The sequence below is a fragment of the Nannospalax galili genome, unplaced genomic scaffold, assembly GCF_000622305.1.
Source record: "Nannospalax galili isolate Female #2095 unplaced genomic scaffold, S.galili_v1.0 scaffold1302, whole genome shotgun sequence".
Taxonomy (NCBI): Eukaryota; Metazoa; Chordata; class Mammalia; order Rodentia; family Spalacidae; genus Nannospalax; species Nannospalax galili.
Window position 1 is genome coordinate 100,833 of NW_008348077.1, and position 18,088 is coordinate 118,920.

General features: G+C 47.5%; 1 protein-coding gene across 1 annotated transcript in view; it reads left to right on the forward strand.

The window, feature by feature from the left end:
* LOC103743263 (protein kinase C-binding protein NELL1-like) overlaps positions 1–18,088 on the forward strand; it is a gene marked incomplete at its 5' end in the record, with an annotated part of 233,347 nt that overhangs the window by 100,651 nt on the left and 114,608 nt on the right. The window lies entirely within an intron of this gene.

The following is an 18,088-nucleotide window of genomic DNA, read 5'->3' on the forward strand; positions in this document are numbered from 1 at the left end:
GTGTAAGTGCAAACATGTGTGGTGTGTGTGTGTGTGTGTGTGTGTGTGTGTGTGTGTGTGTGGTGGGTTGGGTGGGTGGTGGAGGGACAGGAAGTGATGGAGGAATTCCCTTTTATACCTGCTGTAAACACGGTTGGGCTGCCTGGTGCTAGGAAATGTCAGCCAATGATTAGATGCAGCTTAGAGTCACCTAGGCATGATGCTTCCTCAGAAACCCCAGGTTCAATGGATGCCCATTCTCTTTGGCTTCAGACTTGCTCTGGGTCTGAGGGCCGCTGGTCAGGATTGCGCGGTGTCTTGGAACACCTGGGTAAAGATGGGAAACATGCAGACTTGCAATTTCCACAAATAGTTATTGTTGCGTTTGCACAGCAAACGGGAGAAAACGACCAACTGTGCTTATGCTTTTGTGTCTGGGTCTCCAGTATTCGTTTTCTTGAGTAATGCCAATGTTTCGTAGTCTGCTTAGTCTGAAATTTGTTTGTAAAGCTCTCCAAACAAACCTGCAACTTGGGAAGTTTGGCAAATCGTTCAGTCTGGGCCATCTAAATCTCTCAGTCCCTCACATTCTGGTCAAGGATGACTTTAAAATGTCTTTTTGCTCTTACATGTTTTGAAATAAACTCTGGGAAAAATTGCATTTGGAAGGAGACTTGGAAGCCAGCTCGTTTTGTATGTGTGATGGAACAAGATGTGTATAGATTGGCTTTAAAAAATGGAACTTCAAAATTTGAAGCCTGACATCCCTGGGGTGGTTTGATAAATGCTAATAGCTTTGCAATGCCACACAGCGCTTTCCCTTCCTTCCATTTCACATTTATTTCTTTGAAAGACGCACCAAAGCCTGAACTTAGGAAGGACCCGGCAGCCTTTGCTGACGAAGGTTTCTTCTTGGGAGAGAAGTTTGTGGGTGTATGAAACATCTCGCTAGGTGTGTGGCATCACGTGGATGGGTGCTCAGATATCGACCTGTCTAGTTTGGGGATTAGTTTCTGGTTCTGCTTGTGTCTGATACAGCTGTGTGGTGTCTTGTATCAAGCCAGTTTCACAGTGAGTGGCATGCCCTTTGGTTTTTGGGATTTGATCCCCAGTTGTTGAGAAATGTTCTCAATAAGAAACAAAGTAAACAAGGTTTCAGGTGTGCCCAAGGCAGGGATTGTGGGGTAGTGTGAGGAGGGGGCGAACACATGTGGCCTTTCTTTTGGATAAAACCCATCTCAGAAACAAAGGCTGTGGATATAGAAAAGCTCTTTGTATGCTGAACACGTCTGCTGTTACGGATAAACCCTCTCCGACGGTTGCTGTCAAACTTGTCATATTTTATTCATGAGTTGTGGTGTGTCTGGATGAAACAGGGAGAGCAGCACTCCAAATCATAATTATGGCATAAAAGATAAAATAGTTACTATTGTGACATTTTTGAAGAATTAAAAAATCTCCCTAATATTTCATTCGAAAAAGTTTCATAGAACGTGTGTGTGGCACATGTTGATGCTGTTCAGAGGATCATGTGCTCAGTTATCCTGGGACCCACAGTAAAGGAGGGTGTTGTTAGGGAGAGGGTTACACCAAGTTGCACCTAGATAGAGATGCTGACCAGCATCTTTGCGTCTGCCACACTCACATTATCAGTCTGCGGTTGATCAAAGTACTGTACTCTTTGCTGTTTGAAAAATTTTTGTGTTTTTATGCAAGGTGACATCTGGATCATACGGTATGACTGATTTGGGGAGAATTTGGTGGCGGGGGGATAGTTTCAGGACAAACCCGCTTAAAAGTATATTTGCATCCCATAGATGTTGAAGGATGGCAGCATGGGTCTGAGGAAAAGCTCATCCTGCTGGTTTATGCCATGCAGTTGAGCAAGTAAAGCTGGAACACAAAAAGATGTGCTAACCTCATTAAAATGCCGACTGTTGTTGCGTAGGGTTCCTCTGCTGACACAGGGCTCGATTATGTCTCCTTCATTAACAGATTTATCTGGAGACACGGTGGCTCGGGTTATTTATGGGCCCACTGGCGTGCCTCAGTAGTTCGCCATGACCTTAGCTGTGGTCTCCTCACTCACACTGCCTGATGGAATACTTCTTGAGAAGCTCAGTGAGCTTCCTGTGGAGCCCCTGTGGATGTCCACTCTGTGTGATGTCACTCCACCCCTGTGGCGTCATCCCGCCCTGGGCTTCACATCAGGAGGAAACCGACTGCTGCTTTCAGTTGTACATCATCGGATGATTCATGTCTTTCGTGCAGATTTTGCGGCAGAGGGGGCATGGAATCCTTTGCCACCATTTTCTGGAGGAACTGGGGCAGAGAGACGTTAAATGCATTAGGAGTCTTCTGATCCCAAATCCCTCCTCAGCACAGGCCAGAGCTTCCTGGCCATTTTCTTATCATGACAGAGGAAAGTGGAAGTTCACTGAACACCTCTGTGAAAAGAAAGGGGCTTGTTGTGCTAAATGTGTTCCGCACCACTGAGAGGGCTGAGCCATTCCTCAGTAACACATTCTTGAAGCAGTTGGGAAAAGGCCTTCCAAGTCAAACACCTTTCAGGGGAATGTAGATGTCCAGAGAGGGTGGAGGTTCCAGGGGATTATTGAAGAGCATGGTCAGGGTTAGATCATGTGAGGTCCTTCAGGTATGATACAGAGTTAGGGTTTTATTCAGATTACAACAGGCAGTGTGGTAGGCCGAACCGTATTCACACTCAGCAAGAGATCTCATCCTAATCTTTACAAGCTGCCACTGTCACAGGACTCTGCAGATATGATGACGTTAAGGAGCTTGGTCCTGATGAGATGGAAATAGGAAGGCAGAAAGAAGGAACAGGAGACAGAGCAGGGGGGCTTGTAAGAGGCGGTGATTTTGAAAATGGAGGAAGGGGACATGAACCAAGGAAAGCTGGAGAGCGCAGGAGAAGATGCTTACCAGAGCGTCCGAAGGGATAGCAGCACTACCTGTATTACTTACTTGTCTTGTTAACTTCCGGGAGGTAGGGATTGTTTTGCTATAAAACCTCAAGGCTCACTCCTAGGGAGTGAACCCCTAGGGAGCACTTCACACTCACACAGAATGCCGCCTAAGCGCATTCTGACTTCTGCTGGGTGAGATCAAACGGCTGTGTTGTCCTAAACCACTGTTTGCTGTGACATATCACAGCAGTCACAGGAAGCTACTGCAGTGGGGTCTGAGGGGTTAAAAGTGAGGGGTGAGAATGGGTACAATTTGATTTCAGTTTACAAAGACCCTTTGGATTTTCTGGTGGTCACATGAGATAAAGAGAGACAGAAGAGGAGAGGGGAGAGCGAAAAGAGGGGAAGACCAAGAGGAGGCGAGGGACGGGGTAAAGGCACAAGTGGCATCCACAGTGGCAGCCGCCGCAGCCTCAGGAATTGGGTTGTGGTGCCAGCTGAGGTGACGCTTGGACCTTGTTGCGTGGCTGCTCTGAGATGTCCCAGGAGAGGTGAACAGGCAGAGCGGGCAGAGTGAACGAACTTCAAGATGGCCTGAGAGGCTAGGGAAGCCAGAGGAAAGCAGTGTTAACTGGACAGAGTAGCCGGACAGGTTTTGAGAGGCGCCCGTAGAAGTCAACTTGCCACCTGACCTTTGTGTTTGGTAAGATGTTGAAGGAATGTTGTTGGCACACCTAAAAATACTGGCTAGACATATCTCTTCAGACCAAGTCAGTCTGCTGACCTCACCACAGAGCCTGGCACATACCCCACAGATATGCCTGTAAATAAACAAATGGTTGAATTTAGAAGATAAAAGGGATATACCACTCAACTGGGGTGCTGGGACCTTGGGGCATTAAACAAGTTGGGTTGGACCTCAGAATGGGTGGGATTTGGATAGATGTGGGAATGCAGTTAGAATCCCAAGTGAGAAGAGGGTTCTGGTGCATTGTGTGGGGACCCCAGTACTCAGCACCTCCCGAGGAGACCCCAGTACTCAGCACCTCCCGAGGAGACCCCAGTAGTCAGCACCTCCCGAGGAGACCCCAGTACTCAGCACCTCCCGTGGAGACCCCCAGTACTCCAGTCCTTCTCCTGTTTATACCCAGAGAGTTTCCTGGTGGCCCAGTGGGGATACATAAAGAAAAAATAACTGTCTTTCTCAGTGTGGGTTGTTCAGGGAGCAGAAAAGAACGTCTTTTGTTAAAGTCATATCATGCCGAGCAGAAAACGCCCCTTGGGGACCTAGCAGGCACCCTTGGAAATGAATATGAAGCCGAAGACGTGGTATCGACAGTGTTTGGTTACATCACGACAGGGAAGATCCTCGTTGTTTGCAGCCATGATCAGAGATCTCTCCAAAGGACATTTTTGTGTATTTTTGAAAAGCTTCGGTAAATGGAGGTTGTATTTTAGCTCCAGGTTGTGGTTTTTGTTTGGAAGGATCCAGTGACCAGACGGCAACTGGTTCTGATCTCAAGAAGCAAGCAGGCATCCCAGTGGTTTGTTCTTAAGCATAGCATTAGCGTTTGACGCAGTTGGAATAAAATCCCTAAAACTTAGCTCAATTTTCAAAGAAAAAACAGCAAGTCTGAAGGAGAAAAAGGAACATCTATCGCTCCTTTCCAGAAGATGCCCATATTTCATAGTGTCAGGTGACTTATCAGGACGGCATCCCAATCCCCCTTACTCAGGGTTAAAAGATCAGTAACGCATGGTTTCCCAGGAATCCAAAAGCACTGATGCCCTGGAGCCCAGACACGAATGGCAAGGGGCCTCCCCAGCAGTGACTGAGCTAATTAGCAACAAGGTATGTAATTATGTTAATACACATGATCTAAGAGCTGATGATGCATTTTGTGTTTTTTTGGACAGTGGAAATAAAGAAGCTGAACTTGCATTACCTTGGCAAGTTCTAATTATTGTCCCTGTCAGAAGTATACCTGTTACATGTTTTATGGATGGACAGATGAGACAGGTGTAGGGCTCCAAGCATAAAGTCTCACTAAGGAGATGGAAACACTAGTCACTCTGATTTAATTAGGACATTGCTTGTGTGCAGTGATGTATCACACGGTACCCCGTAAATACGGCCAATTGCTGTGTTAATCAAAACTATTTAAAACTATTTGAAGAGGTGGAGATGCTGACTACCTTGACTTGGTAATTGCACCTTGTAGTGCAGTCGAATTGCCCGGAATACAGCCTCTGTATTTTCACAGTGTATATGTACGTGGAGCTCTGCACATTAGCCCCCAAGCACATACATCTAAAATCAGAAATCCCAGGCCGGTTGGGGCAACAGCAAGAAGGAAAGTGGCTGTTCGTCACTCGGTGGCTGCTGGGCTACCTGGGTCTCACGGCGCTTGGTGATTCCGTCTGTTGTGGGATGTGTTCCTTCCCCTTCTTCCCACCCAAAGGAAGACGTCTGCCCCATCTGCTCAGCATCCATAGCGGCCAGGCTGCCCTAGCCTAGCAGGTTAGCTACCTCTGAAAGAACTCCGTCTAGAGTCCCCTCTTTCCTTTCAGCTAATTTGGAAAGCAATCACCAGCTTGAAGCTTTCCGACGCCCTCCCTCCCCCATGCAGGCCTACCCCCTAGCAGGGAGTCACGACCTTCACTTCTGACAGACTTGATCTCCTACCCTTCATTCCTCCCCTGCTTCCTACTCATTCCTTCATGTCTGTCTGAGGTACAGCTGCCTTGAGGGTCCCGGAACCACAAATGTGTGCAGTTTCTGGGGTGGAACGCTGCCACGGCCACTCAGGCCATTTCTGTTCCTGCCCCTGACAGTTTGTTACTTAATATGATTTTGGCCATTGCATCCTGCATTGAAGTTGGGCCAATTTCCCAGGGGTGGGAAGTCAGACATTAATCCAGTAAAGCAACTAGATTGCTTGTGTGTGTAAGACAGTTTCATCAGGACCATCTTCCTGTGGTCTGACCTTTTGCAGGCTGTGAACTTTTAAACGTGCTTCTAGTCCAATGACAGGGACATCTGGATTCTTGAGAGACAGTTAAGTGATTAAGATACCCTCAGGTAACCCCACGCTTAGACTGGTTTGTGTGGCACAGGGAAGGCACTCTGGTTGTGTTTTGAAGCCGAGAAGAGAAGTTGGCAGTGCTGTTTTCTGTTGAAGACAGGACACAGGCATCTTAGGAGAGCACGGCTTTCTGCCACTGTGTCACAACAGTCTTCTGGCTGCCAGAGTCATGGGGGCTAACCTCAGAAACATTAGCTGTTCGCCCTAGTAATTGCTCTAGCCTCTAATTTAATGAAAACCCATTACACCAAAACAATAATTAAAATGAGACATCATCTCTGTAGGAGGTTTGCATATTAAAATCACCATGCGTTCAACACAGGCAGACTTTTATTCTTTAAAAACAGCATTTGAAGCAACATGTAAAAAATGATTTATAATGAATAATCATAAATTGGAGGGCTTGGTGGTTGAACATGGCATCCTGTTGTGTGCTATCGACGCTGTGAAGATGTGGTGGGGTCAAGGCCAACACAGTGTCTGAAAATTAGGATTGAGCACAAAAGGGGGCTAATTATAATCAGGTCAGCGCACTGCTCCAAAGTTCCTGAAGGCTGAAGATTGTTTCCCAGAGTTAGTATGTGGAGCAGCTGAGGCTGTCGGAGGAGTGGACCTGTAAGGCAGGGCAGACCTGGCATTGGTATGGAGTGAGGTTTAGGGATCCGCTTTTGTCTGGGATGGGGAAGTGCAGGAACGCATAGAGTGAGCTGCCCACGTAGTCAGAGGACATGTCTTTGCTGCTTGCTGGAGGCGACATCTTGGGCCGAGTCAGGCATTCCTCCTCTTTAAAGTGAGGCTCTTAATGCTTAGCCAGTGGGCTTTGCAGTCATGGAATACGTCATGTATGGAAAAACACTTGGAGTGTGGTATCCCACACCTTTAATCCCAGCACTCGGGAAGCGGAGGCAGGCAGATACCTGTGAGGTAGAGGCTAGCCTGGTCTACACAGGGAGTTCCAGAGGCCCCAGATTTTTGCACTCAGGGTTTAGGGTATAACTTCTGGGTGTTCCTTGCAAAGTCTCAGGAGCCACCACACAAATTGCACTAGCTGCAATCTTGACATATTCTATAAATCTTTATTTTATTTATTATCTTCATTTTATATGTAATCATGTATTGCCTGCATGTATGTAAGTACACCCATGTCATGCAATGCCCGGGGAGGTCAGAAGTGGGCTTTGGATCTCCTGGGACTGGAGTTATGGATGGTTGTTAGCAACCACGTGGGTGCTATGAACTAGGAACTGAACCTAGGTCCTCTATGCGATCAGCCAGTGCTCTTAACCATTGAGCCATCTCTCCAGCCCCATGTCCTGTTACTCTTTCATTTCTTCAGCACAGAACTCTGAAAGTCAGGATTTCACCATCATATCACAGACGAGGTCACTAGAGGATGGAGGAAGGAAACTGAGCAATCTAGAGGCTCAGTGTGTACAGGGCAGAGCTGCATCCAGATCCTCTGTGTGTGTGAAAACAGATGGGTGAGGCAGTGGCCCCTGGGGCTGCCCATAGGCAGATCACAACTTGAATTTCAGCTGTATATGATATAGTGAGAGTTTTCACTCTGCATCTCACCTAGAGATACAGCAATTCTAGCATCACTAGGCTGTTGTGGGGATTACACTAAAGCATTTAAAGTTCTTAGCAAAAAGTGAAAATTCAGAAATATTGGGGTATTGACTGGGCTGGACTCAGATTGGAATGACCAGAAGTCCCATAGACTGCTCATTTTCTTTTACCAAGAGGAGAGCTGGAAGAGTCTCCAACCATGGGCAGCAGTGCCTGCTCACCTGTCTGCTGCCCATCCACTGGCCCACAGCCACGACCAGCCCCAGTGTGGCCTTAGCTCAGACTGCAGCCCTGGCTCACAGTGAATCCTGGCTGCTGATGTAGCCTTGTAGTCTGCCTCATAGGACCCAGGCCTGGAGACACAGTGTTCCAAACACCACGTGTCTTTTATGGGGAGACACTGCTTCGAGGGTTTGAATCCACTACTGCCTACATGGGGTGGATACAATTTCATTCCCACTTTGTGGATGAGGAAGCTGAGGTATAGAAAGAGTAACTGGCCCAAGGCCACACATATTATGAGAGAAAACTGGAATCTCAACTGGGCCTGTGATCATGGCACAGGCTGCTGTCCCAGCTACCAAGGATGCTGATGCAGGAGGATCACAAGTTAAGAGCCATCTTGGAGCCCAGCCTGGTGGGCACGCCTTTAATTCCAGTACTCAGGAGGCAGAGACAGGCAAATATCTATGAGATTGAGACTAGCCTTGTCTATATAGGGAGTTATAGGTCAGCTGGGGCTACAGGGAGATCCTGTTTCAAAAAGAAAAAAAAAAAGTCATCTTGTGCAACTTAGCAAGACCCTGGTTGACAAAAGGAAAGAAAAAGGAAAAATGCTTGTGGGGGTAGTTGAGGGAACAGATAGTTTGTGTAGAATGTGTGAGGTCCAGGACCACAACACATGCACATATACATCACACATACACATACATAGGCACACAGACCCCCTCCCCAAAGAGACACATACAGTTACACACACAGACATATTACACACATAGACACATATATACAGACATAGACACATACAGACACACTGATATAGACATACACAGACACACGCAGACCCACAGACACACACAGAGATACACAGACACAGATGCATACAGGCACACAGGCACATATACACATACATACAGTCACAGACACATACACACACAGATACAGATGCACTCGGACACAGACACATTCAGAGGCATCTCCAGCAGACAGTTGGGTTTTAGCCTCTGAGTTGTTATCCACCACTTTGAACTGCCCCTGGAGCACAAGATCAGTTCCCAGCGAGGCAGCCTGTGGTCCTGTTCAGGTCATTGTAGGCTTCCAATGCCTCTGAGCACACCCACTCAACAACTGAATGGAACAACTGAACAGCTCCAAGTCTATGGTGTATTGTATTCTGCAGCCCCTGGTTGATAGGAGGGGCTTGTTAATACACTGTGCCTTGTTCAGAGGCATCTCAAGGTTTATAAAAAGTGAACGCTCAAGCGAATGGGGTCATGGGTGGGTACTTCACGAAGCACAGGGACAATCTTGCCTTTCTAGCTACACTTTTAAGAACCCAAACAGTAAACCTTGTGAGAAAACAGTGTGTTCACGTATGCCCACATCTTCCTGCTCATGGAGTTTCATGTGCCATGCAGCGGGCACAACTGCTGGGTACTCAGACTCTTGACAGAGTGAATTAAAACAATATTGGCAGGAACATGATAGTCAGTTGCTGTTGCTGTCTTCCTGAACTGTCATGGGGAACACAGGGCCAGAGGTCCTGGGCAGCCATTTGGAGCTGACTGGTCCTTCCCCTTAAAGGGAGGAGCGTCTTTATGCAAAGCAGGCTGGGTGGAGCGCCGTGGTCCTCATGACAGGATGATGAGCAGCAAGAAGGCTGGTGATTCTTCCTCTGCAGTGTTTTCCTCCTGGTTCCCCCACTTGGATAACGTGCCTTTATATTTCAGAGGAAAACCTGTGTCTTTTTTCTTATAACGTTCAGAGAAGACTGGGAACTTCAGACAGGTACATGAAAGAAACAGATCGCCTATGCTACTTCTCAGTGGCTGGGGTCCCTATCGAAGGCCATGCCACGGTCTGTGTGACTCGACTTCATGGACACTTGATTTCATGCCGTATGTTTATCATTGTATAGCTTTTGCAGTAATGGAGATTGAATGAGGGCCTTGCACATGCCAGACAAGTTCCTAACACTGACCGACATCCCCATTTCTTGGAATCTTTGACAAGGTCTGACCATGTCTCAACATAGGATGACTTTGAACCCAGTATGTAGCCCAGGCTGGCTCAAAGTCACACACTCCTGTTTCTACCTTCTAAGTGCTGGGAACTGAGGCATGCCTCAGCATGCTGGGCTCATCTTGTAGCGGTTTGGCAGGATTCTCAGACACTGCCCATTATCTCAGCACTTGCAGGGTCAGTATGCTGTTGTATGTAATTTTCCATTGGGTGCCTAAACCGTTTGACTAATGTAGTCTCTTTTTTTTTTGTGATTTTATGTGTCTGAGTATACTGCCTGCATGTGTGTAAGTGCAGCAGTGTCATGCAATGCTCGTGGAGGTCAGAAGAGGGCGTCAGATCCCCTGGGACTTGAGTTATGGATAGTTGTTAGCCACCATGTGGGTGCTGGGAACTGAACTCAGGTCTTCTGCAAGAGCAGCCAGTGCTCTTAACTGCTAAGCCATCTCTCCAGCCGCCCCCCCCCCCTTTTTTTTAAAGACAAGGATTCCTGTAGTCCCAACTGGCCTAGAACTTGCTATGAAGAGCAGGCTGGACTTGATCTCACAGTGATCCCCCTGCATCTGTCTCCTGAGTTCTGGGATAAAAGGGTGCTCCACCATGCCTGGCAAATAATGCTGTTTTAATCATCCCAGAGAACTCTTTTACCAGCCTTCCTGTTTTTGTCTTGTGAGTCAAATGGACAGGCCTTATTTGTTCACACTTTATTTATCCCCATACTTCTGAGTTGGAGTGGTGGGATGGGGTGAAGGATAGGAAGCTTGGTTCTGGTGGGTTGCTATGGTGGGTGTGAGGACACAGCCTAAAGGGTTTGTTAATGTTTTAGTGACAGGCCTGGGCATGTTGGTTTTTCTTACTAGTATCATCAAACGTGTGAGGAGAGCTCAGCTCCCTCACAGCCTCTCCAATTAGTAAAATCATGGGCACACTAGAATGTCTTTTGAATGAGTCAAATAATAATGATAAAAATTGATTAATACCATGTGTCATAGGATTCCTTAGGCTTCATTCCCTAATGGGAAAGTCCTGATCCTCGGCTGGCTTCATTATTCCTTAGACAGCTCTTTATTTTAATGTATTTTATCTCAGTCCAGCTCTGGATTGGGTTATATTTGACTGTATGCACTCACCCCCCTTTCTGACGTTGCATTAAAGAGTTTGGAGTTCATATGCATGTTATTAATGCAACACAACTGAACCTCTACTGTACGTGCCAGGCACTGTGCTAGGTGTGGGGTGTGGGGTACATACTGGTAAATAGTTTATCACAGGACTTACAATTCAGTGAGAAAGATAGTAATTAGTAAATTGATCACATGCCAAAATGAATGATAAAATGATTGATTATGAGAATGGGGAAAACAGAATGTAGGGAACACAGCTGGCCTGAGGTGGTCACAGGCGGCTGGCACTCAAATGGAGACAAGACGGACTGCAGATGGGTGGCCTGTGCCCCAGGAAGAAGGGAAATGGGGCTTGTGAGGTTCTGATCGGGAGCAGTGACAGACGCAGAGAGGAAGGAGAGGGGTGTGGGAAGTGTGCAGGGTACCAGGCCCATGCCAGGGAGGGTGATGGTCACCATTGGCTGCCACGATGCAGATTAGTCTTGGCTCCCTGGCCGCGTGACACCGAGCAAGCCAGAGAATGTCTCCGTGTCTCTTTCTTCACTTGCGGGTGTTTTCTTGGTAAGGCATGCGGAGAGTGTATTCCCTGAGTGGATACATGGAACTTGGCCATGGGTATGTGATGGTAATCTTTTCTTTTCCACATACACCAGTGAGACAACTCAGCTGGGAATGTGGTCTGTGGACCAAGCTGGCTTGGAATCTGAGTCATGGCCTCATAGCCAAGTATCTTTTAGAACATTATTTAAATTTTGCAAGCCTGGATTTGTTTTTTTAATTATTTTTAGTTCGATTTATGTGTATGTATGCCTCCTCTCTCTCTGTCTCTCTTTCTCTCTGTCTCTCTTTCTCTGTCTCTCTCTGTCTCTCTGTCTCTGTGTGTCTCTCTCTGTGTCTCTCTCCATCTCTCTGTCTCTGTCTTTCTCTGTCTCTGTGTCTCTCTCTGTGTCTCTGTGTCTCTCTGTGTCTCTGTGTCTCTCTGTGTGTCTCTCTGTCTCTGTCTCTGTCTCTCTCTCTGTGTCTCTCTCTCGGTCTTTGTCTCTATGTGTGTTTGTGTGTGTTTGCATGTGAATGCAGTGTCTGCAGAGACCAGGGGAGGCATTTAATCCCCCAGAGCTGGAGCTGTAGATGGTTGTAAGCCATCCAGTATGGGTGCTGGGAACAGAACTCGGGTCCTCTGGAAGAGCAGCAAGCACTCTTAGCCATCTCTCCAGCCACACCACAAGCCTTAGTTTCCTTATCTGTGAAATGGAAACAAGATCAAGGCTGCTCCTAGGATGACCTTAAGTGAAGCGATGTATATAGATTGGCGGCCGTGAGCTCGGTATGGCCACACACCAGACACATTTGACTTTGTCATTCTGGCACGGGGGAGAGTGTGGGCTTAGCACCTGGTGGCGGAGATGGAAATCCCTCAGAGGTTAAGTGCAAGTCTTCTGGTGTCCCTGTGACTCTCTGCTATGAATTCTGATCCCCTGAAAGCTGCTTTGATCAATAGCCTCTGACATTCTCAAAGACAGGACCTGAGACCTAAGTGGGCCAGGGGTCGCTGCCATCCCCTCGGCAGGTACAGCTCCATGGACGATTGCCATCTCTGGATTGGCTAGTGTCCTCTGCACTCAGAGAGGAGAGGCTAGGTGCTGGTTCAGGACAAGTGAGGCTTTATCTTTGGACCAGTCTTGTGATGAGCTTCAGTGGACTCAGGCAGGAAAGGCAGTGCCTTGTCTGTACCGAGATTTGCCATGTGTGAGCTCTCTCGTAAATCTAAGATGCTCTGAGCCTTCTCGGCTGGTCAGGGCTGAGACCCCCTGGCACAACGCTTCTTCATGCTTCTCCTGCTGCCCTTTGCCTCCGCGATCCATCGGCCCTGGCTTGGTGCCTCAGTGGGAGTTTGGCCTGTCACGCTGTTTTGTGCTCATCTGGTGCCCCTTGGCCGGCCAGAGACCCAGAGTTCCCTCCAGTACTAAGTTGGGTAGAAGTTTCCCTGATGGACTTTTAGCGAGAGAGACGCTTGGAGATGAAGAGAAATGGAGAGAGAATGTAAAACATGAGCGTTCCACTCCGCACAGAGAAGCTGGGAGGATGCCCCCTCCTGCCTCGCTCCTGCCTGGTAAACGCTCCCGTAGGTTCTTAGTGTCAGGCTCAAGAATGTGTTCTCTGTGCTGTCGCCTCACCTGGGGGCTGCCTCTGTCCTTTGTGCACGGCCGTTTGGTACCTGTTGTCGCTGGGGTCGTGCTGGCTTGTCCTGTCCTCCAGGGCAGAAGTGATGTTTTTGCTTTCATCTCCCCATGCCCAGCCCAGTGCCTGTCTCAGAGGAAGCATAGCTGTGTGTTTGCTGGCAGTAAAATCCACGGCAGTCCTCAGTCTGCATCAGGGAGGAAAGAAGCAAAGTCATTGCTATATTCAGGAGAGAAGTGTGTGACTGTCATCTGATTTCTTTGCTTTTCCCTCTCTGAGGTCTACTCTCACCCAGTATGTTTTTTGCTGATGTTTAATCATCACATTAACATTTTTAGTCCTGCTTTAAAAATGTCTAGGCACGCTATTTGCATCCTGGGAAAGGAAAAGTACTGAACCCTGGCTGCTGTGTGACCATTCCTTAGCCGCACCATGTCAGACCTCTGAGCATTTAGAACCGTATCCTAATCTCTCCTGTGTATTTTGTGTGTGCGTGCGTGAGTGCGTGTGTGTGTCTGTGTGTGTGTGTATGCGTGTGTGTGTGTCTGTGTGTGTGTATGTGTGTATGTGTGTGTATGCGTGTGTCTGTGTGTATGTGTGTGTATATGTATGTGTATGCGTGTGTGTATGCATGTGTGTATGTGTGTGTCTGTGTGTGTATGTGTGTGTATGCGTGTGTATGTGTATGTGTGTGTGTGTGTGTGTATAGGCCAAAGGTCAACGTCAGTCGATTTCCTAAATTGCGCTCTATCTTATTTTTTGAGACAAGGTCTCTCACTGAATCTGTAGCTCACTGATTCAGCTAGATTGGCTGACCAGAGGGTCCTTGGCATCTTCTTGTCTTTGCTTTCCTAGCACTGGGATTACAGGCATGTGCTATGCCCGACATTTGTGTGGGTACTGGGAGTCAAGTTCAGATTGTTGTGCTTACACTTCATCAACTGAGCCATCTCCCCAGTCCTCCAGAAGTTTTAAAACAATGAAAAGTATTCACCTCAAGTGATTGTTGTGTGGGAAATTGCCTTGATAGAATGCTGACCTCTGAGTCTCCTCTTAGAGGTCATTAAGTGTAAAAACCTCAGGACTAAACTCAGATACTTAAACATGTGGCTCATTCAGTCAACTGACACTATCCAGGAGGAAGCAGAGGAAAGTCATGGAACAAATGAGCACATGTAAGTGCGGTGCAGGCAGTGACTCTCTCTCTCTCTCTCTCTCTCTCTCTCTCTCTCTCTCTCTCTGGCATCCTTAGTTCCTCGGCTTTTGTAAAAAAACTATTTTATTTTATGTGTATGAGTGTGTTGCCTGCATGTATGTGAGTCAGAAAAGGGCTTTGGATTCCCCTGGAACTGGAGTTAAGGACAGTTCGTAGCCACCATGTGGGTGCTGGGAATCGAATCCAGGTCCTCTGCAAGAGCAATCAGTGCTCTTGACCGCTGAGCCATCTCTCCAGCCCTCCACAGCTTTTTAAACTTTTTATCTTGAGATAGGGTTTTGCTGGCCTTCCACTCACTCAACTCACCGTGCCTGGTCTTGAACTTGTGATCCCCCTGCTTCAGCCTCCTGAGAAGCCCACCTGATTCTTGAGTCATGCATTGCTCATATTTTCAACCTCTCTCCTTCCCTCCCTCTCCTTCATTTTCACACAGACACACACACACACACAGACACACACACACACACACACACACACACACACTCACACTCACGCACACACTGCATCAGCTTTCCTGATGATGCTGGGGTTACAAAGACCAGAGCTCAGGTTAGAAAAAACAAAGAGGTTCAGGGGAGCAGCTGCCTGGAGCCAGGGCTGGTGGTCCGGCTCCTGCCGTCCTTCACTTCGTTTGGTGAGCAAAGCTGGCCTTGCTGGTAGCTCTTGGGAAGAGGATGGGCATCAACAAGGGGGTGTTGGCGTCAGGGACAGAGCAACTGCATCTGAAGGTGGCACGATTTGCACATTATGACATGGCCGTGCCCCCCACTCCCCATTCTGTGATCAGTCATTACACAGTCATTCGGTCCTCACCTGTGCTCTGCACTTAGTCCTGTTTATCTGGTCAGTGACGAACATGTTCCGCAGGTTTCTAAGTTGATGTCTATAGTGAATGCTTCCTGCTGATCCACCGCACATGCTTTTCCTGCTTTCTCTAGCGGACAGAGTACCCATGGGAAACACAGCTACCTCTCACACTGTGGTGGAGCACAGAGTCCAACAGCACTACAGGTTCTCACCCATTTTCTCTCTTTGCTCTTTTAACTCTGGGAGAAAAGCATGCTTCTGCAGAGCAGGTGACACAGCACTCTTTTAGTAATTGCAAACATTTTATGTTGATTTGGAAATTGAACAAAGAAGGGGTTGTAGAATCTGGATGTTTTATGAGTAGAAAATGTCCCCTTTTTCTGTGTCTAGTGGTAGAACAAGTTCTGGAACAAGAATGAGCTGTGGAGGTTAATGAAGAGCTTAGAGATGGTGGAACTCAATCCCTTGGCCCTCAGAAGTTGACTATGGGTTCAGAGGGAATGTGTCTTGTCCTAGGCCACCCAGCTAGTGATCGGCATAGCTCAGTAGTCTCAGTGCTGTGAAGCATGCTTAGTCCTCTTGCCTCTATATGGGAGGAATGAGGTCACTTTCGTGTGCTCTTCTAGGACGTGCTCACTTGAAGAGAACGGGAATGTAAGTACGTTTCCATGTGTGGAAACAGGCGTTTCTCACGTTTCACTCTGAGTGTGGGTGGTGTCATCCTACTTCAATATGCCAATCTTTTACAAAGAGACACAGGAACCCCAGGAAAGGGAATGTTCAACTTCTGGGGTTGGGTGGGTGAGGGAAGGGCTGCGAGTCCATTCTGACTGCCGAGGGGTGTTCTCTACCGGAGGGAGGACTATACTGGAGGGAGGACTATCTCCCAGTACCACTCTCCTTAATTTGATGTCCGCTGGCCTTTGAGTGGGACTCATTTACCCCCTGGTTTTGCAAAGGCTGCTTTACTATTTTCTGATTGTGTCATTTCGCTGCTTAAAGTAAAAGTATAAGCAAGAAAAATAAATGCAACACTAATTAATACGCTCTCGTTGGATGCCCTTTTTTTGTGCCAGGCATAAAGAATAGTGGATCAGACTGTGTAAATAAGCCTCTCACCATGGAGCCTGAAGTCTAGTGGGGAAGAAATTAAATAACATGAAAAAGCACGGAGCAAGGTTATGGTCATGTCTGAGGATGTAAGATGCTGACACAGTCCGAGTGTGATGAGAATGTGGTTCAGGGTGTTCAGCGAGCACCAGGAGGAGGAACTAGGTGTGTGAAGAAGTGGTGGAAGAGCTCTCTGGGAAGAGGTAGGAGGCAAACACGCAAGGCATGGGTGTGTTCCTCTAGCACACAAAGACTGGAAAGAGATGTGGTAGAGAGGCAAGCCAGATGTGACCACGGGCGGCTGTACAGGCATGATAAGTGACCTAGATTTTATCCTATGGGCAGCGGGAAGCCACTGTGGAATTTTAGCAGGAAGCTGAAATAATATCTTAAAAGCAGCACTTGGCCTGACATGGTGGTGCACACCTTTAATCCCAGCATTCAGGATGCAGAGGCAGGTGGATCTCTCTGAGATCCAGCCAACCTAGTCTACACAGTGAGTGCCAGGCCATAGGCACAGCTACAGGTAGATACTGTCTCAAAAAAAAAGTAAAATAAAAAGAGTGGTTGGCTTTTGTGTGGAAATGGGGGACTGAGGGTCAGCAGGGAGAGTTTCGGGGGAGCTATGGCAGTGGCTCGGACAGGCGTTGTAAGAGCAAAGTTGTGGATCAGGGGACAGAGTCTGGGCATGGGAGTCCAGTAGCCGCTCTTCGACTGGACATGCAGGTGGGAAAGAAGCATCAAGGACAGTTTCTAGTGGTTGGCTTGGGGAGCTGTGTGCTGCTGTTTACTAAGACTGGGAGTCCAGGGGAATATTAAGGGATGGAGGAAAGAGCAGGAGCTCTCATGAGCATGCATATATATATATATGAGACATGAGTACACTTGCACACATACAGGCAATATATTCATACACATAAAATAAAAAAAATTATAACTAAGAAAACATAGTGAAGGCTTTTCCTTCAGCTCCAAAGCAAGTGTCCTCCAGGCAGGTTTTGAGATGTGGACTGCTCTGTCTGGGGTGACATCTTTATGGTACAGATTTTCTACCATCTATAGCCGAAACTTCAGCTTCAGGTTATTCTTTTCTGCGTGACTTACATCAAACAGCAGTTCACTAAGTGATGAGCTAAACGGGAAGGTTCTGAGAGGCCACCGAACCTCCTCCCTCTATACAGATGAAAAGATCTGGCCTCTAGGTTAAGAATCCAGGCTTTTCTCTTTTTAGAAATTACTCTTTAGATTTATGTTCCTTCCAGATCATTATGCAAGTTTTCAATGTGCTTAAGCAGCCTTTGAAGTTCCATGTTCTACAAGGGCTCCCTGCACTTGGAACAATAACCAAGTAGTTACCACTTAGGCCAGAGAGGTGGACAGGAGACCGTCATACACACTTTTGATGCTCACTTTGCTCTCCCCTGCAAAGTCTTCTCCAGCTTTGCTCCTTGGGGCCCTGTTCTGATGCTGGGAAATGGAGCATGAAATAATGAGGTGATGCCCAGAGGGTGGGTCTGAGTGTGAAGTGGTGGGTGTTGCTTGCTGTGCTGATGTTGGAGACGGAAACACCTATCTAGAAGCAGGATTAGCTGGGCTCACGAACCACTAGGCATGCTGAGTTGGTCTCAGCCTTAATAAATATTTCATGAGGAAAGTAATCCATTGCATGCACACGGAGAAATTCTAGGCACACTTACAGATTACAAGAATGCCTTATGTTTATTCTTTAAGCAAAGGTAGAGTTTTCTGACATTTCTGTTGCTGGGAAACCTCTGCTAGGTACAAGTCAAGGACAGGCCTCCTAGAAGCCTAATGGGCAGAGGAATGTGGAACTGGAAAGTCCACGGT